At 38.0% G+C, this 15385-nt stretch overlaps 1 protein-coding gene across 8 annotated transcripts in view; it reads left to right on the top strand.

Annotated features, from left to right (window-relative positions):
• The first annotated feature begins 274 nt into the window (after nt 1-274).
• The window catches only part of ZNF644 (zinc finger protein 644), a 105853-nt gene continuing 90742 nt past the window's right edge, over nt 275-15385 (top strand). The window contains exon 1 of one of the 8 annotated variants that reach the window (XM_012434248.3): nt 275-363. The gene's annotated coding sequence lies outside the window, so the exon portion shown is untranslated. Of the gene's footprint in view, nt 364-647; nt 665-1083; nt 1737-5715; nt 10027-15385 lie in introns of those variants that run through there. The other 7 variants (XM_012434256.3, XM_012434249.3, XM_064372603.1 and 4 more) reach the window with 7 other exon arrangements.

Genomic DNA, 15385 nt, shown 5'->3' with positions numbered 1-15385 from the left:
TGCCTACTTTGGGGCGGGAACCTCCTTGGGCGTGATTAGGTCAGTGCTGGGGGAGGTGACCTTGTTTGGTTTCTGGCACCCGAGAACAGTGGTGCACTGTTTCCGCTGCCCCATTTGTCTAATTGGCCCAGACGCTCCACCAGCGCGAAGCTTCCCGGGAGCTCCTCGCTGGCCACCCCCGCGGCCCGCAGCCCGGCAGAGGCGGGAAAGCAGCGCGCCTGCGCCGTGGGAACCGGGGCTGGAGGCGAAAAGCGGGGAGCGGAGGGGGGCCGCTGGAGCCGAGTAGCGTACAGAGCGGCGTGTGACGCGGGGACGCCGCGCGCTCCCAACGTCGCCCCGGTTTGACGCACACGGCACCAAACTGTGAGTTTCAGGGGTTATTTGGTCAGATTCGCTGGGACCCGAGTGCGTTTCGGGCCTCTGGGCTGTGGCAGCGGCGGGACTGAGGGTGGCGGAAGAACTTGGGGGACCCGGCCTCCGGCGCTCGGGCCCGGGGAGCTACGCCCTAGGCTGGGTCCCAACCATCCAAAAGGACGCATTTTGCCGCACAGGCTAAGATGGCGGCGGCGGCCGAGGAGGCGGAGTTGGTGCTACACAAGGAGCCCGGGCCCCGGGTTCGGGGAGGCGGCGGCCGCGGCGGTCGCGGGGGGCCACGGAGCCTGAGGTGAGCGGCGGCCGCCGCCGCGGGGCGGGACTCGGCGGGGGGTTGGGGGGGGGCTTTCCGCTGCGGCGTCGGAGGATCCGGTAGCGGACACAAAGGGGCTGAGCTGGGCACCAGACTTGGGGGTTTTGTTTAGTCACATGAAGCCGAGCAGCCAGTGAGCAGTAGGGGGAAGGGGCCGAGATCAGGCGGCTTGGGGAGCCTGGCGGTCGCCATTGCAATGCACTGAGTAACGGGGCGGGCCGAGAGCAGTCACCAACCCCTCTCGTTGAGGCTGCTCTGTGTGGCCAGAAGCGCCAGCTCTGGCATTAACTGTACACACCCCTCCCCTTACTTGGGACAGGACCGCATAGCCCTTCCCCCCCAAGTCCTGCAAGATCTTACGCGGCTAGGTGCCTGGGAAGTAACAGCAAGAGGTAAATCGCTCGAAGTGTTTGGGTTGCCAGGGGCTTGGTGGGTGTCCAGCTAAAGCTTTTTGCCTCTCCAGGTCTGATTCCCTGGCCTTCGTGGCCCTGGGAGCTTACTCTGCCAGAGGAAAGCAGGTGTGCTCCACTTCTCCCGTGAACCTGAAGATGAGTTGTCCCAGACTCTTCTCAGTGATTGGAAACTTAGGTGGTGGAGCTAAAGGTTTCTTATTACAAGACTTCTACAGACGACTCTCTTGTTGGGATCCATCTATGGTTTAGCAACATTAGTGGAAAAGTTTTCTTGAACTGTATAAGTGATATTGACTTGAATATTGTTGTTATAAAACTTCTATTTAGACTTCAGATTTTGTGTGATCATCAAACTCAACGAGGGGATAAACATAATTGAGGGCGAATGATGGTCCTGTCTTGTTAATAATTTCAACAGAAATGTCAAACCACCACCATCTATCCTGTTCAGTCCTGACTAATTCCACGCTTGTTGCATCCGGATGGTAGATTTGCTTTAATTGTGGATTCCCTCCCTGCAGTAGTTTGCTTTAGTTATAAACATTTTTTGGTCCCATAAGAAGGAAAACATTTCAAAAAATAGACAGCTAAAGTTCCTCAAATAAAGGAAACCTGGCTCTCTGCCTTCAGTGACATGTGTAAGTATCTAGGGAACTTGATGACAGTAATACTGCATTTTTGTAGATTCGCTAAGAAAAAATTAGTGGTTATAACAAGGTTTTTATAACAAGGTTATAATGTAGCTTAGACATTTTAATTGGTTAAGCATAAAGCTTGATTAGTGTTAATGCAGTGGTATGTATTGCTTGTAAAAGTCTTAGAATTTCGAACAAATTAAAGTTATACTGCAATTATATCATATTTTGTGGTGGGTATTAACTAATGAAGTACATACTTTTGAAACATCTAATGTTTTGTGTTGGCCATTAACAGAATTCCTTGATTGAAGAGATATTTAAACACATTAGGTGACTGTTTAGATCTCTGTGTAAAATTGAAATTTGGGTTTTTCAACATTACTTAAAACTTTCATTTTCTTGTTTCTTTTCAGATATATACTCTTTTTTAGCTTTTCTAATACAGAACGGTCTTGTATTAATGAATAGGAGATGCATTAATATTAGCACAATGTATTCCTGGATCATACAGTTTTACAGTGGAAGGAGTATCAAAGAACAACTGCCGTTACCCTCTTTTACAATACATTGAAGACCAGAGGGTTAAGTTAGTGGCATAATGGAAAATTGCCTTTCAGCTTCTATCCATTGCTGTTTTTGTCATATTGCTGGGATGAGATGAATATCTACAACTAATAATGGTTAAAAAAACAAGGGAATGTTATTGAGAATACTTACTAATTAAATAGTATTAGATTGTGAGAACTTCGGTGTCAGTAAGTTAAAAAACTTTCATATTGGCTGTGTGCGGTGGCTCCAGCCTGTAATCCCAGCACTTTGGGAGGCCAAGGTGGGCGGATCATGAGTTCATGAGATTGAGACCATCCTGGCCAACATGGTGAACACCCCCTCCCCTCGACTAAAAATACAAAAGTTAGCTGGATGTGGTGGCATGCCCCTGTAGTCCCAGCTACTCGGGAGGCTGAGGCAGGAGAATTGCTTGAACCCGGTAGGCGGAGGTTGCAGTGAGCTGAGATTGTGCCACTGCATTCCAGCCTGGTGACAGAGCAAGACTCTGTCTCAAAAAAAACCAAAAAAACTATTTTCATATTATATGGTAACTTAGTTTTTAAAGTTACTTCCAGTGAAATAAAATCAGGTACAAAGTACAGAAATATCAGATAGTTTGAGAGCAATGTTGCTTTTGAATGTTAAGGTTTTCCAAAAGCAATCTTGAACCAGAAGTTGAAAAATTAAAAAACAACAACCAGGTACTTGATAATTTTTTTGGAAAGTTTGAAATAACTGATGTTATTGCCAGTTATTACATAAAAAAGGAAATGAGATCAATGCTGAAAATAATGGTGCCTTTCATTTTGTATTAGTGCTTTGGTTGAATAAATGAATGTGCCACTCAGAATGTTCCTTTTGTTTAAAACAACTTTTTAAGACCACTACTTCTACTGAGTGGTATCTGTAAGGTCTGTTGGGAAATTCAGCAAGTAGTGACAGTCATTTATGGTGGGACCCTATAGTGATCTTTAACTTCTTTGAATGTCAAACTTAGCAAAAAAGTTAAATTATTTTAAGGTTTTAAAAGTTTTTATTGGTCATTTAAGGTGCTTTTAAGTTGATTTTTGTAAATTGATAAGCTATTTTATAATTTTCAACATGTGAGTAGACTTACATTTTCATTTGGTGATAATTACAGTCGCTTTCAGGTTATTTGTAGTTAGTTATAAAGTGGTCCGTCACCTGCCAACCTTAAACATTTTCCAGTTTTAATTTGTCATTCAAGTTATAAGAGTGAGTGTCTTGGTTGAATTTAGACTGTTAATGGGTAGCAGGAGGGGAAAAGGAAGTTTCAAGGAGAATAGAAGTGGTGGTATATCTCCCATCTAGAGAAAGATCAGGTCCGTTTATTCTGTCATCCTAAATGCTGTTCTTTAGGGTTACTTATTTAGGCCATTTTCTTAGGATGTGATTCTGGAAGGAAAAGTGAATCCTATTCTTGTGGGAAGGCTTTTCAGTCAGGTCTTAAGACGATTGTAGCTTGCAGCAAATGTAGAAATTGGCATGTTGAGTTATCTAGCCCTGATTTTATAGAGCACTGGTTTTAGCCGTTTTTTAAAAGCATGTTCTAAATGTTTTACATTAGCAGCCTTGTAAAATAAAACAAGAGAATGAAGAGTGGAAACTATAATACTATGGATACATATTCAAATGAACTTTGTATTTACATTTATTTGTTATTAATCTTTCTGGTAGAGAGAATGTCTGTTTTGTAAATGGAAAATCTGTAAATGTTAAAGTTGTAAGGTATAACATTGATTGAAGTAGTTCTAGAAGTGGTGTTTTGATTAAGGTTTATTAGAGGGAAATAAACAGCTGCTGTTAATAGTGCAAGCCATTTATACCATTGAGTTTTGGGAGATTTGAGAATCATGGAACTGATGCTAGCACTAGCTCACCCTGCTGGTTGGCTAAAAGATTTCTCCTCTTCCCGTTAAAAAACTAACTTGAAGATCACAGGAGACCCAGAGGGTAGTAGAACACTAAATTACATTCTTTCTTCAGGGAGAGGAAGTTTCCATGAAAAAGATGTTTTCTTATCTCTAAGTCTTTAGTTTCTGCATTCTGATTTTTTTTTTTTTTGCAGATCTGCCAAGTTGAACTGTGGAGTTACTATCCTTTTTTTTTCTTTTTTTTTTTTTTTTTTGGTAGGGGCCGGAGGGACAACAGAGTCTCACTCTGTCACCTAGACTGGGGTGCAGTGGCACAGTCTTAGCTCACTGTAGCCTCCGCCTCCCAGGATCAAGCGATTCTCCTGCTTCAGCCTCCCAAGTAGCTGGGATTGCAGGTGCCCACCACCACACCTGGCTAATTTTTGTGTTACGGGATTTCACCATGTTGACCAGGCTGGTCCTGAACTCCTGACCTCAGGTGACCTCCCCGCCTCAGCTTTCCAAAGTGATGGGATTACAGGAGTGAGGCACCACTCCAGTCAGGAGTTGCTGTCCTTTTTGAACTTCCTGAGAACTCTCATGTGATTATGGAGAGTTAGTGTATTTTTATTCTTTTAATTTCAAGGTAAGAAACTCTTTGACAGTTGAGAGATGTGGAAGAAAAACAGAAAGTCCTATGAAAATAACTTTCCAGGAAGGGAAAAAACAGGATTTCAAGAGGAAGAGGAGGAGGAGTCTGCCTGGGCAGAAGCAGCAGCAGTACACACATCTCTTGGTTGGGAGATAGTGAGACTGGATTAGGGTTAGCGTTTCTGAGAGATTTTCTTTCCACTCTCCTACTAATCTTGGCCCTACTCCACCTGTCTGCTAGCTGTAGCCTTCCCATTTTGTTTATAATCTTTGGAACTGGCATCTTATAAGTAAAAGTAAAGATAAGTGATTTGTTCCTTGGAACTTAATTCTGGCAGTCTAGATTTTGGTAGAATTGAAGTTGGGTTAGAGTGATAAATGCAGATTTTATGTGTTAGTCTTTTGGTATGTGTATCTTACTTTAAGTTGAAAATACAGCTTTTGAAAGGCTTTGTACAGGCAGGGCGTGTTGGCTCACATCTGTAATCCCAGCACTTTGGAAGGCCGAGGTGGGTCGATCACTTGAGGTCAGGAGTTTGAGACCAGCCTGGTCAACATGGTGAAACCCCATCTCTACCAAAAATACAAAAATTAACCAGGTGTGGTGGCACGCACCTGTAGTCCCAGCTACTTGGGAGGCTGAGGCAGGAAAATTGCTTGAACCTGGGAGGCAGAGGCTTCAGTGAGCCGAGATACTGTGCCACTGCACTCTAGCCTAGGTGACAGAGTGAGGCCCTGTCTCAAAAAAAAAAAAAAAAAGACTTCGTACAAACTCTAGAAACGTAAATATGTTATGAGCCAAATAGACAATTGAAAATAAAAAGTATCTAATAAAGTGTTAAGATTAAAATTCTTTACAGTTTACAAAGCATGTTTACCTGTAGTCTATCAATTAATTTTTTGAAAAGATTAATATTTTACTTACAAGTATCTTTTTCATCAGTTTCTTGAGAAAGATGTTAAGTACAGTCATGCTCAGCATAATGATGTTTTTTGGTCAACAGTGGACTGCATTTATGATCGTGGTCCCATGAGAGTATAATACTGTACTTTTCTGTATTTTATGTTCTATATTTAGATACACAAATGCTTAACAGTTATGTTACAATTGTGTATGGTATTCAGTATAATAACATGCTTTACGGGAGCATGTTGTAGCCTAGGAACAATAGGCTATACCATATAGCCTAGGTGTGTAAGTAGGCTCTACCACCTAGGTTTGTTTGAGTACACTTTGTGATGTTTGCACAATGACCAAATTGCCTAAGAACGCATCTCTCAGAACATACATCCATCCTTAAATGATGTATGACTATATAACTGGTATTTTCAGAGCACTATTTATTGGGGAAGAGGCGGCGATTCCGAATTTATTGTTGGTTTGTGAAGGTGGGTAAAAGCCTTCACTGAGTTGGAATTAATTGCCTTTTGTTTGCTACTGACTCACTGAATACTTTACACACACAGACACACATAGAATCACAATTGCAATTGTACTTACACATATATAAAGAGGCAGGATGTAATAAGGTTTAAAAGTCTAAGTCTTGAAGTAAAATTGGCAGGGTTCAAATTTAACTGTGAGCACTAGGCAAGTGGAATTAATAATTACCATCTTCATAGAGGTTTAGGGTTTATAGTACATAATTCATGTAAAGTCCTTAGCTTTCTGGCATACAATGCTGAGTAAAGTGTTAGCTGTCAGAGTAATAATAGTTATTATTACCATTGTTTAATTATTCTTTCCACATTAACTTGACATTTTCACCTGTGAGTGATTTGGAGTTACATACTTTTGCTAATGTCCATTTTTAAGCCCTATCTATAAAGACAAATGAGAGGTAGACATCAAAGTATGCCTTCTCTGATTTTAGCAGCAGAATCTTATAACCAGGTTAAATATTTCAGGAATGCATTTCCAGCACTGTCAGCAGATGAGTAGATGCACTTGGGAATGAGTACATTTTAATGAAGTTATTTCCCAACCAGTGTGTTGGTTTGTCTTTGTTACAACATCCTGAATTTCTTGACTCTTCTTTCAGTTTTTGACCATGAGGCCATGTGGTGGTGACCATTAGTAGGGAGAAGAAGGTGAGTGGCTATGCGTGTTAGTAATGTACACATAAATCCAAGATGAGTGTGAGGAGTGGCAAGTAGGTAGCTAGATTGAGGAGGGTAGAATATGGTCTTTTCATTGGATAGTCTGAGTTGGGAATTTCCCAAACAGCTTTCCTTTTGCTGTTTTCCTCTCCTCACTTTTCTTTGTTTTGTATATGTCTGTGCTGGTATGGTGTTAAAGTTACCAGTTCCCCCTCTTTAATTTTCTTTCTACCACTTACCTCCTAGCACAAAACACAGATTTGAAGCTTATAAGCAAATTTGTCAAAGACAGCTAATAAAAGTAATTTTAAGTTCACTCGAGGAGGGGTGCTAGCATGAAATACTGTAAGTTTTTCATGTATGCTTAAAAAATATTTACAGCAATTTGGAAAGTGAAGGAGGGGAAGTCACTCATAATCTTATTACCATTATATAATTGTTAGTATTAAAGACAAATGACATTGTCATTAATTAGGCATCTACTATATTCTTTTAATAATCCTGTGATGTGTATATTCCCACTTTACATGTGACGAAACACATCCACTTAATAGTGGAACAGCCAAGTTGTAACCTAGGTATGTTTTGAGAAAGGTCTAGCGAGGCGACCTTTCTGTTCTATCTTCCTATCCTTCTTACATATATATCCTTTTGCCTTGTTACACCATTTGTTTCATCTCCTAGTTTTAAAACTTAGCATTATAAAAACATTTTTCTCCCTACCCTTGTTTCAAGTGGTGTCATATTGCTCACATTATCTATTCAGATCACTATATAAAGGCACTTTATCTTGGCTGCTGGACATTGGTACAGTGATACTGACTAAAATGGATGCTGCCTTTTTCTTTACTGAGTGATTAAGATGAAGAAAATCAGACTCAGTCAGAACTGATACTTTATGGGATTTGAATTACTACAGGTTTAGTCATGCTATCTCTCCATGCTGGTTGGGCATTTGACTTAGAATTGGATGTAAGTAAAATACAGATGACATATGACATATTCAATTTATAGCTATCTGAAAACTTTTAAAATATTTTTACACTTTGAAATGCCTTAAACTTTCTTGTTAAAAATCTTAAAGGAATATTAAAATTCAATGAGCACTTAAAACTTAGTTACTATTAGTAATTCCTAATATAATATTTAATTCATAAAAGAAAACTTAATGTTGAATTCTGGCACTCATTGGGAAGATGACATATGTTAAGAGATAATTTGTGGGACATAGTGACTAGTTAATATTATATACCTGAAAATTGCTAGGAGAGTATATTTAAAGTGTTTGCATCACAAAATATAACTATGTAAGGTAATGCATATGTTAATTAGCTAAGTTTAACCATTGCATAATTTATATGGATTTCAGAATATCATGTTATACACCATAAATACAGACAATTTGTATTTTATCAGTTTAAGAAGAAGAAGAAAAAGATAATTTGTGGGCATTTATAAGTAGATTGTATAGGTCAGCACTGCTCAACAGAAATATAAGTTGAGCCACAAATGCAATTTTAGATTTTCTATAGCCACATCAAAAATAAAATAACTAGGTGAAATTTTATTAATGTATTTTATTTAACCCAGCATATCTAAAATACTGTTATTTCAACATATATACACATGATTGAACTATTTTACATTTTTTTCTTTTTTTAACCATGTGAGGTCTTCAAAATATGTTGGATTACATACTTAAATCACATCTCAATTCAGACTAGTCAGACCAGGTATTCGGTAGCCACATATAGTTAGTTACTGTATTGGACAGTGCATTTATAGATAGTCCTATGGGGTATACAGAAAGAATAATATAGAAATTGAACTGAACCATGAAAGATGATTGAGAACAAAATGCTTGAGAAGAATATTCCTGTAAAGAAGTGATGGGAATTAAAACAGCACATGTAATTTGAAACCAGGTAATACAGTGGCTTGAATCCAGTTTAAAGAATGTGGTTTGGGGTGTGTGTATGTGTGAGAGAGAGAGAGAGAGAGAGAGAGAGAGAGAGAGAGAGCGCGAGCGAGCGAGCAAGATTGGGAATATATACTGGAGGTGCCTAATTCATGTCTCATACATGAGCACTTGATAAATACTGAATTACTCGGGTGTGCTGGCTCACGCCTGTAATCCCAGCACTATGGGAGGCTGAGGCAGGCAGATCACCTGAGGTCAGGAGTTCGAGATTAGCCTGGCCAACACGGAGAAACCCCGTCTCTACTAAAAATATAAATACAAAAATTAGCTGGGCATGGTGGTGCACACCTGTAATCCCAGCTATTCGGGAGGCTGAGGTAGGAGAATCACTTGAACCTGGGAGTCGGATGTTGCAGTGAGCCTAAATCATGCCACTGCACCCCAGCCTTGGTGACAGAGCAAGACACCAACTCCAAATATTGAATTAATATTTAGGAGAATTTATGACACTACAGAAAAGGCTGGAAGAAACATCCTAACAAAGCCTTGTGGATCTTCAAAAGGGAAAGGGTTTCATTTAGGGAATATTGATGTTCTGTGATTAGCAATGTGATGGAGATTGATAAAGAAGGATGAGAACAGAGAAAAGGTTTTTAGATTTAGCCATTATTGGTGACTTGTTTTTAATAATTTTATTTAGGTGTATAACTTACATACAGTGAAGTGCACAAGTCTTAAGTACAACTCATTGAATTTATACATGTAAGTATACCCAGGTACCTTACGGTTTTTTACATGCTCTTCTCCCTAGGTACTGGGAGGTACTGGATTACACCTAGGGAGAAGAGCATGTAAAAAAGTAGAGACATTAGAACTGTGGAATGCAAGCATTTTCCCTGGTTAGAGTCTATTTTAAATGAAATACCCAGATTGAGATGTAGAATGTCTTTCTTCACAGACAAAGGTGCCTATGCTCCCTCCTATTAATTTCTTCCTATAGAAGTAACCACTGTTCTAACCTGTATCACCATAAATTAGCTTTTGCTTGTTTCTTTTTCTTTTTTTTTTTTGAGACAGGGTCTCACTCTGTCACCCTAGCTGGAGTGCAGTGGTGTGATCTTGGCTCGCTGCAACCTTCATCTCCCAGGCTCAAGCAATCCTCCCACCTCAGCTTCTTGAGTGCCTGGAACTACAGGTGTGTACCATCATGTCTGGCTGATTTTTGTATTTTTATTTTTTGTAGAGACAGGAGTTTTTGTTTTTGAACTTCTTATGGCATATTTGTCCTCCTTCCCAAGGGTAGTGAGAATTGATGCTTGAATCTGTCTTTTTTCCTGTCCTCGTTTGGCATTGAGAGGTAAATCAAATGATATTTGGCACTATGGCCCTTCTTTTTTTTTTCCCCAGTGATAAAATCAGAGAGGTGCTTCTTAGTGTTCACTAATAGTAATCCTTTAGAAGTTAGTTTTGTGACTTGATATTTTGTTTAGAATGTAGAGATTTGAATTGTCTCCACTGATAACATAGTTGTCTGGCTTGCTGTCATTACAGTATTCTCTAGGCATATAGCCAGGAAGTAGGTGGAGGAGGTTGTGGATTGCCTCCTTATATAGATGGTTTTTAGAGCCTCCTTGATGATAGCTTCCAGGCATTATGTCAGTTAGCTATTAGGCATTTCAGGTTGCTTATTAAAGTATTTGGGTATTTCTGATTGTGATTTCAGAGGTAGGAATAAATAGATGTACTTCTCTTTATAGATAGGTATCTACCTGTTCAACAGAAAAATAGAATATAACTAGAATGTTACCTTATGAACAGTTACTTACAAGTGTAAATGGTTAAAACCCATGTAAGAGACTTTATAAATGGAAAACTGAAATAAAATTGTTGATCATGATTTTTACTTTTAGTGCTTAAGTTTTTTTTCCAAATGAAATTAATAGTTGTAGCATTATTTTTCATAAATACTAAGCAGTAGAAACCTTATCATAGTATAGCAATATTAAATTGGTGCTTTGGGGATAAAGAATTTTTTCTGAAATGTGTATTATAATAAAGTTGTTAAAAGTACATAATAAAAAAAATCTTCACATTCTAATATACCTAGTTTTGAATAATAAATACGTAAATTGTGCAGAAATGGACATGAAAAGACTTTCTCATTAACATTTGGATTGTGAATGCTTTTGAGTTTATAAATAAAAATATTTATGACAGGCTGGGTGTGATGGCTCATGCCTGTAATCCCAGCACTTTGGGAGGCCGAGATGGGCGGATTACCTGAGGTCAGGGGTTTGAGACCAGCTTAGCCAAAATGGTGAAACCCTGTCTCTAAAAAATATAAAATAAAATAAAAAGAAAATATTTACTCTATATAAAGAAGTTTTGTCTTTTGGAATTTGTAATAAGTTTGTTTAATATGCTCTTGCTCCAAGGATTTTAGTATTTTTCTTGAAGAAATAATAAAATCTCCCCTGCCAACTTTTTTTATTGTGAAGTATGAAAGGCTAAAGCAAATTGGTTAAATTAGGCGTTGCAAAAAGTATATGATCATTATCTCCAAAATATTGAGACTTTATACATAACAGTTTTTGGGGGCTAGATTTAGAAAATCACTAACATAAAACAATTAGAATGTTCTTAATTATAGTTTTTAGAACTGACTAATGTATATAGAAAAAATACACTCAAGGCTGTGTTTTATGTTAACATTTTTTTTTTTTGACAAAAATGAATGTCATATTTGAATTTAGTTTTGGGAGATTTGATTTTTTTTGTATTCAGAAAAATCTTGTTTGGTTGTTTTTCCCCCAGTTTTCACATGTTTTATTTAACTGGGTTAGTTGTCATACAAAATTCACCTAATGCTTCACCAGGGGTAGGGTTGCATATACAGAGAGCATAGGATATGTCTCCTACTCCAGAGAGCTCATGATCTAAGATGTAACTTGAAGTTTACTTAACCATGACACATTTAAATTACTGAGCTGACAAAATTAAAATGATCTGCAATAAGATTAATAATGCTTCTTGACAAATAATTTTTTACGTAGATTTTGAAGAAGTGGCATGTATAGGTTGGTGGAAAGGGAATGAAATAACTAGGGGGAAGAGCATGTTAAAAAAGCACAGATATTTTGGGACGCTGAGGCAGGTGGATCACCTGAGGTCAGGAGTTCGAGACCAGCTTGGCCAACATGGTGAAACCCCGTTTCTACTAAAAATATATTTTAAAAAATTAGCCAGATGTGGCGGGTACATGCAATCCTAGCTACTGGGGAGGCTAAGGTAGGAGAATCACTTGAACCTGGGAGGTAGAGGTTGCAGTGAACCGAGTTCATGCCACTGCACTCAGCGTGGGTAACAGAGTGAAACTCCGGCTCAGGAAAAAAGCACAGACATGAGAATTGTGGAATGCAAGCATTTTCCTTGGTTAGAGTCTATTTTAAACAAATATAATAAAAAATAATAAGATTGTGACATGAACTGGAAGAATCTAAAGAAATTTGGATTAGAAATTGGAAGTAAGGTGTTCTACTGAAGATCATTGAACAAAATTACATGAAGAAATATGATTAGCAGCCAGATACAGCGTAATTGGAGAGGAGACTGAATGAGGAAGGCCAGTTAGTGATACTATCTTGGTAAGTGGGGAGGGTATGTTAAGAGTAAAGATGGGTAGTTTTAAAGTAAGTCAGATCAAATACTGTGGCTCCTCAGTTTGTAGTGCAGAGCTAAAATAAGAATGAAACAATTTTATTATCCTCCGGTATTCAAAATAAATGTACTTGAAGAAAGAGTTTGCATATGACTTACACTAATTGAGGTATGCCTTTTTCTAAAAAAAATGGTTTGGATTTTTTTTCTGTTAAGTTTAGTTCGAAAACCAAGAAAGCTATGTTATAATGGTGTTTTCCTGATTGTTAGTATTTTGAAGTAAAAATTAGTTAAGATAACTGGTAAGAGCTTGTAGTTGTGTGCTGAATTTTTAGTTAAAATTCTACATTTTAGCCATGGCTTAAGAGACATTATAATTTGTATTAGAGCTGGTGGGAAAACAGGAAATAATAAAAATTAACTGTTTGGACTACATGTTTATATTTGTTTTTAAATAGATACTTTTCTTAAAATTTAGGAACATTTGAGAATACTCTGCTTGTATAGGAAAATATTATTTTTCTATAAAATCTAGAATTTTTAAGAATTCCTAAATTGAATGCATATTATGTTTTATAATGGTAAAGGTTGTTTCTAAAATAGAAGAATTAGAAAAACAGGAAAAAGTATAGATATAATACAGTTTTTTAAATCCTTTTTTTTTTTTTAGAGTTAGGAAATAGAACAGAAGCTTGGGAGCTGATAGTTTTAGAATTTTAAGATACCATGTTTCAGTATAACATGTACATTTTAACCATTCTCACAGTTAATATAGGCTTAACTTGGACATATTAAGCTTTTAGGATTTATTATGTAGTACTTCTCTGCTGGAACTAAGTCTTTCCCCTTCACTCCTAACAGGTATTGCCCAGGTTCTCATAGCCATTTTTTTCTTTCTATTATTATTATTATTATTATTATTTTGTAGAGATGTTGGGGGAGGGTCACACTTTGTTGCCCAAGCTGGTCTCGAACTCTTGGGCTCAAGCAGTTCTCCTGCCTTGGCCTCCCAAAGTGCTATGATTATAGGCATGAGCCACCTAGGCTGACCTTTCTTTTTATTCTGATGGTCAGTACTGATTAAGTCCTTTCCAGCTTTGGGTACACAGCCTTCCATTATTCCTGCTGTCAGTTTTTTGTCTTTCTACTCCTATGCTTTTCAAATTTGGTTATTCATGTATCACCATCTGCGCAGTTATTACTTACCATTTAACTGCAATAAGTAAAGATGTTAATAGTGAGGTTTTTGGGAATGTGGTAAAATAGGGAGGTATATTTGGCTCTGTCCAAGTTATCTGATGAGGCAGATCAGCTAAAGCAAAATACAGTGGGTTGCTCCCTACTATCACTGGGACCTGGAGGTTTCATCTATATCTCTGAAAAATGGGGTTCCTGTATAGATAGTATGGGTCAGAAGGAATGACAGCAGAACTATGAACTTTTCTGAACTATGAATGTTTCTGATTATCCTGATGAACTAGTGGTACAGGAAGCTTTTCTGAAAACCCTGCTCTGAATTGCTTGCTTAAGTAGTCACGTTTTTTATACCTGTGTATGGCTCCAGAGTTCTTGGGAATAGACCCACCGCCATTGGTTTGTAGATAAGAGAAAGCTGAACCTTCTGCTGTCAGTGGAGAAGGCCCAGAATTAGTCTAAAACTGGTGCTACAGGGCTCTGGAATGCTTCAGGAATTGATGGCTGCAGGGACCTCCAAAGGTGCTGTCTAAAAGTCTGTAATAAGTAAGCAACACTCATGGTTCCAGGAAAGGGTCTTTTACCTCATCCAAGCTTCTTCTTTGACTTTCAACCTGAGGATCTCTGTATTTGAGAACATTAGGCACAGTTGAGGTTAAGGGCAATCATACTGAAAAACAGGGAGAATTAAATAAAAGTCTACATGTTGATTTGAAAGTTATTCCCAGTCTCGTTTTCCCTCCCAGTTCTGAGAATACTAGCTAACAAGTTCTTGCACCTGGATGTGAGATTGAAAGATTCGTCCTGTAACAGCAAACTGATGAGATCAGGAAAATTGTCCAACTGATAACAGAAAAGGGGCCCTGATTAATAATCCTACAGTATGTCTACTCATTAAGACAGAATTTCTAGGCAACTTTTAAGTCCCTTACTCTTAAATAGGAGTTTAAGGATCACCAAACATAACTTAGATGTTTGCTTAATTTCCACATATTAATTTACCAAATTTCCTTCTGGTATTGATTGCTAGTTTCATTCCATTGTGGTCAGAGAACATACTGTCTATGATTTTCATTTCTTTAGAATTTATTGACACTTGTCTGATGGCCTAACACATGGTACATACTGGAGAACATTCCTTTTTCTGTTGTTAGGTGGAATGTTCTGTAGAATTTATAGTGTTCAAGTCCTCTATTTCCTTGATCTTCTATCTATACTATCCATTATTGATTGTGAAGTATTAAAGTTTCTAAGTATTATTTTTGAATTATCTTCCTCCTTTCAATTCTGTCAGTTTCAACTTCATGTGTTTTGGGGTTCTCTTATTAGATGTGCACATTTTTATAAGTGGCATGTAATTTTGATGGATTGACCTTTTTATTATTATAAAACATTCTCTTTGGTTACTTTTTGCATGGTATAACTTTTTTGATCTTTTACTTCCAGTTTGTTTTTATCTATTTAATCTTAATTGTGTCTCTTATAGCTAGTATATAGTTGGATTGTGTTTTTTACCCATTCTGCCAATATATGCTTTTTGATTGGAATGCCTGATTAATTTGCATTTAATATAATTACCAATAAAGTGGAATTTACATCTGCTATTCTCCTCTTTATTTTCTATTTGTCTCATTGTTTTTTGGGGTGTTTATTCCTCTAGTCCTCTAGTGCTACCTTTTATGTTAAATATATATTTTCTAGTG

Source organism: Aotus nancymaae, unplaced genomic scaffold, assembly GCF_030222135.1.
Source record: "Aotus nancymaae isolate 86718 unplaced genomic scaffold, 86718_ANA_hifiasm-v0.15.2.pri h1tg000007l, whole genome shotgun sequence".
NCBI lineage: Eukaryota > Metazoa > Chordata > Mammalia > Primates > Aotidae > Aotus > Aotus nancymaae.
The sequence above is the reverse complement of the archived record's forward strand: the minus strand, read 5'-3'. Positions and strand labels throughout refer to the sequence as shown.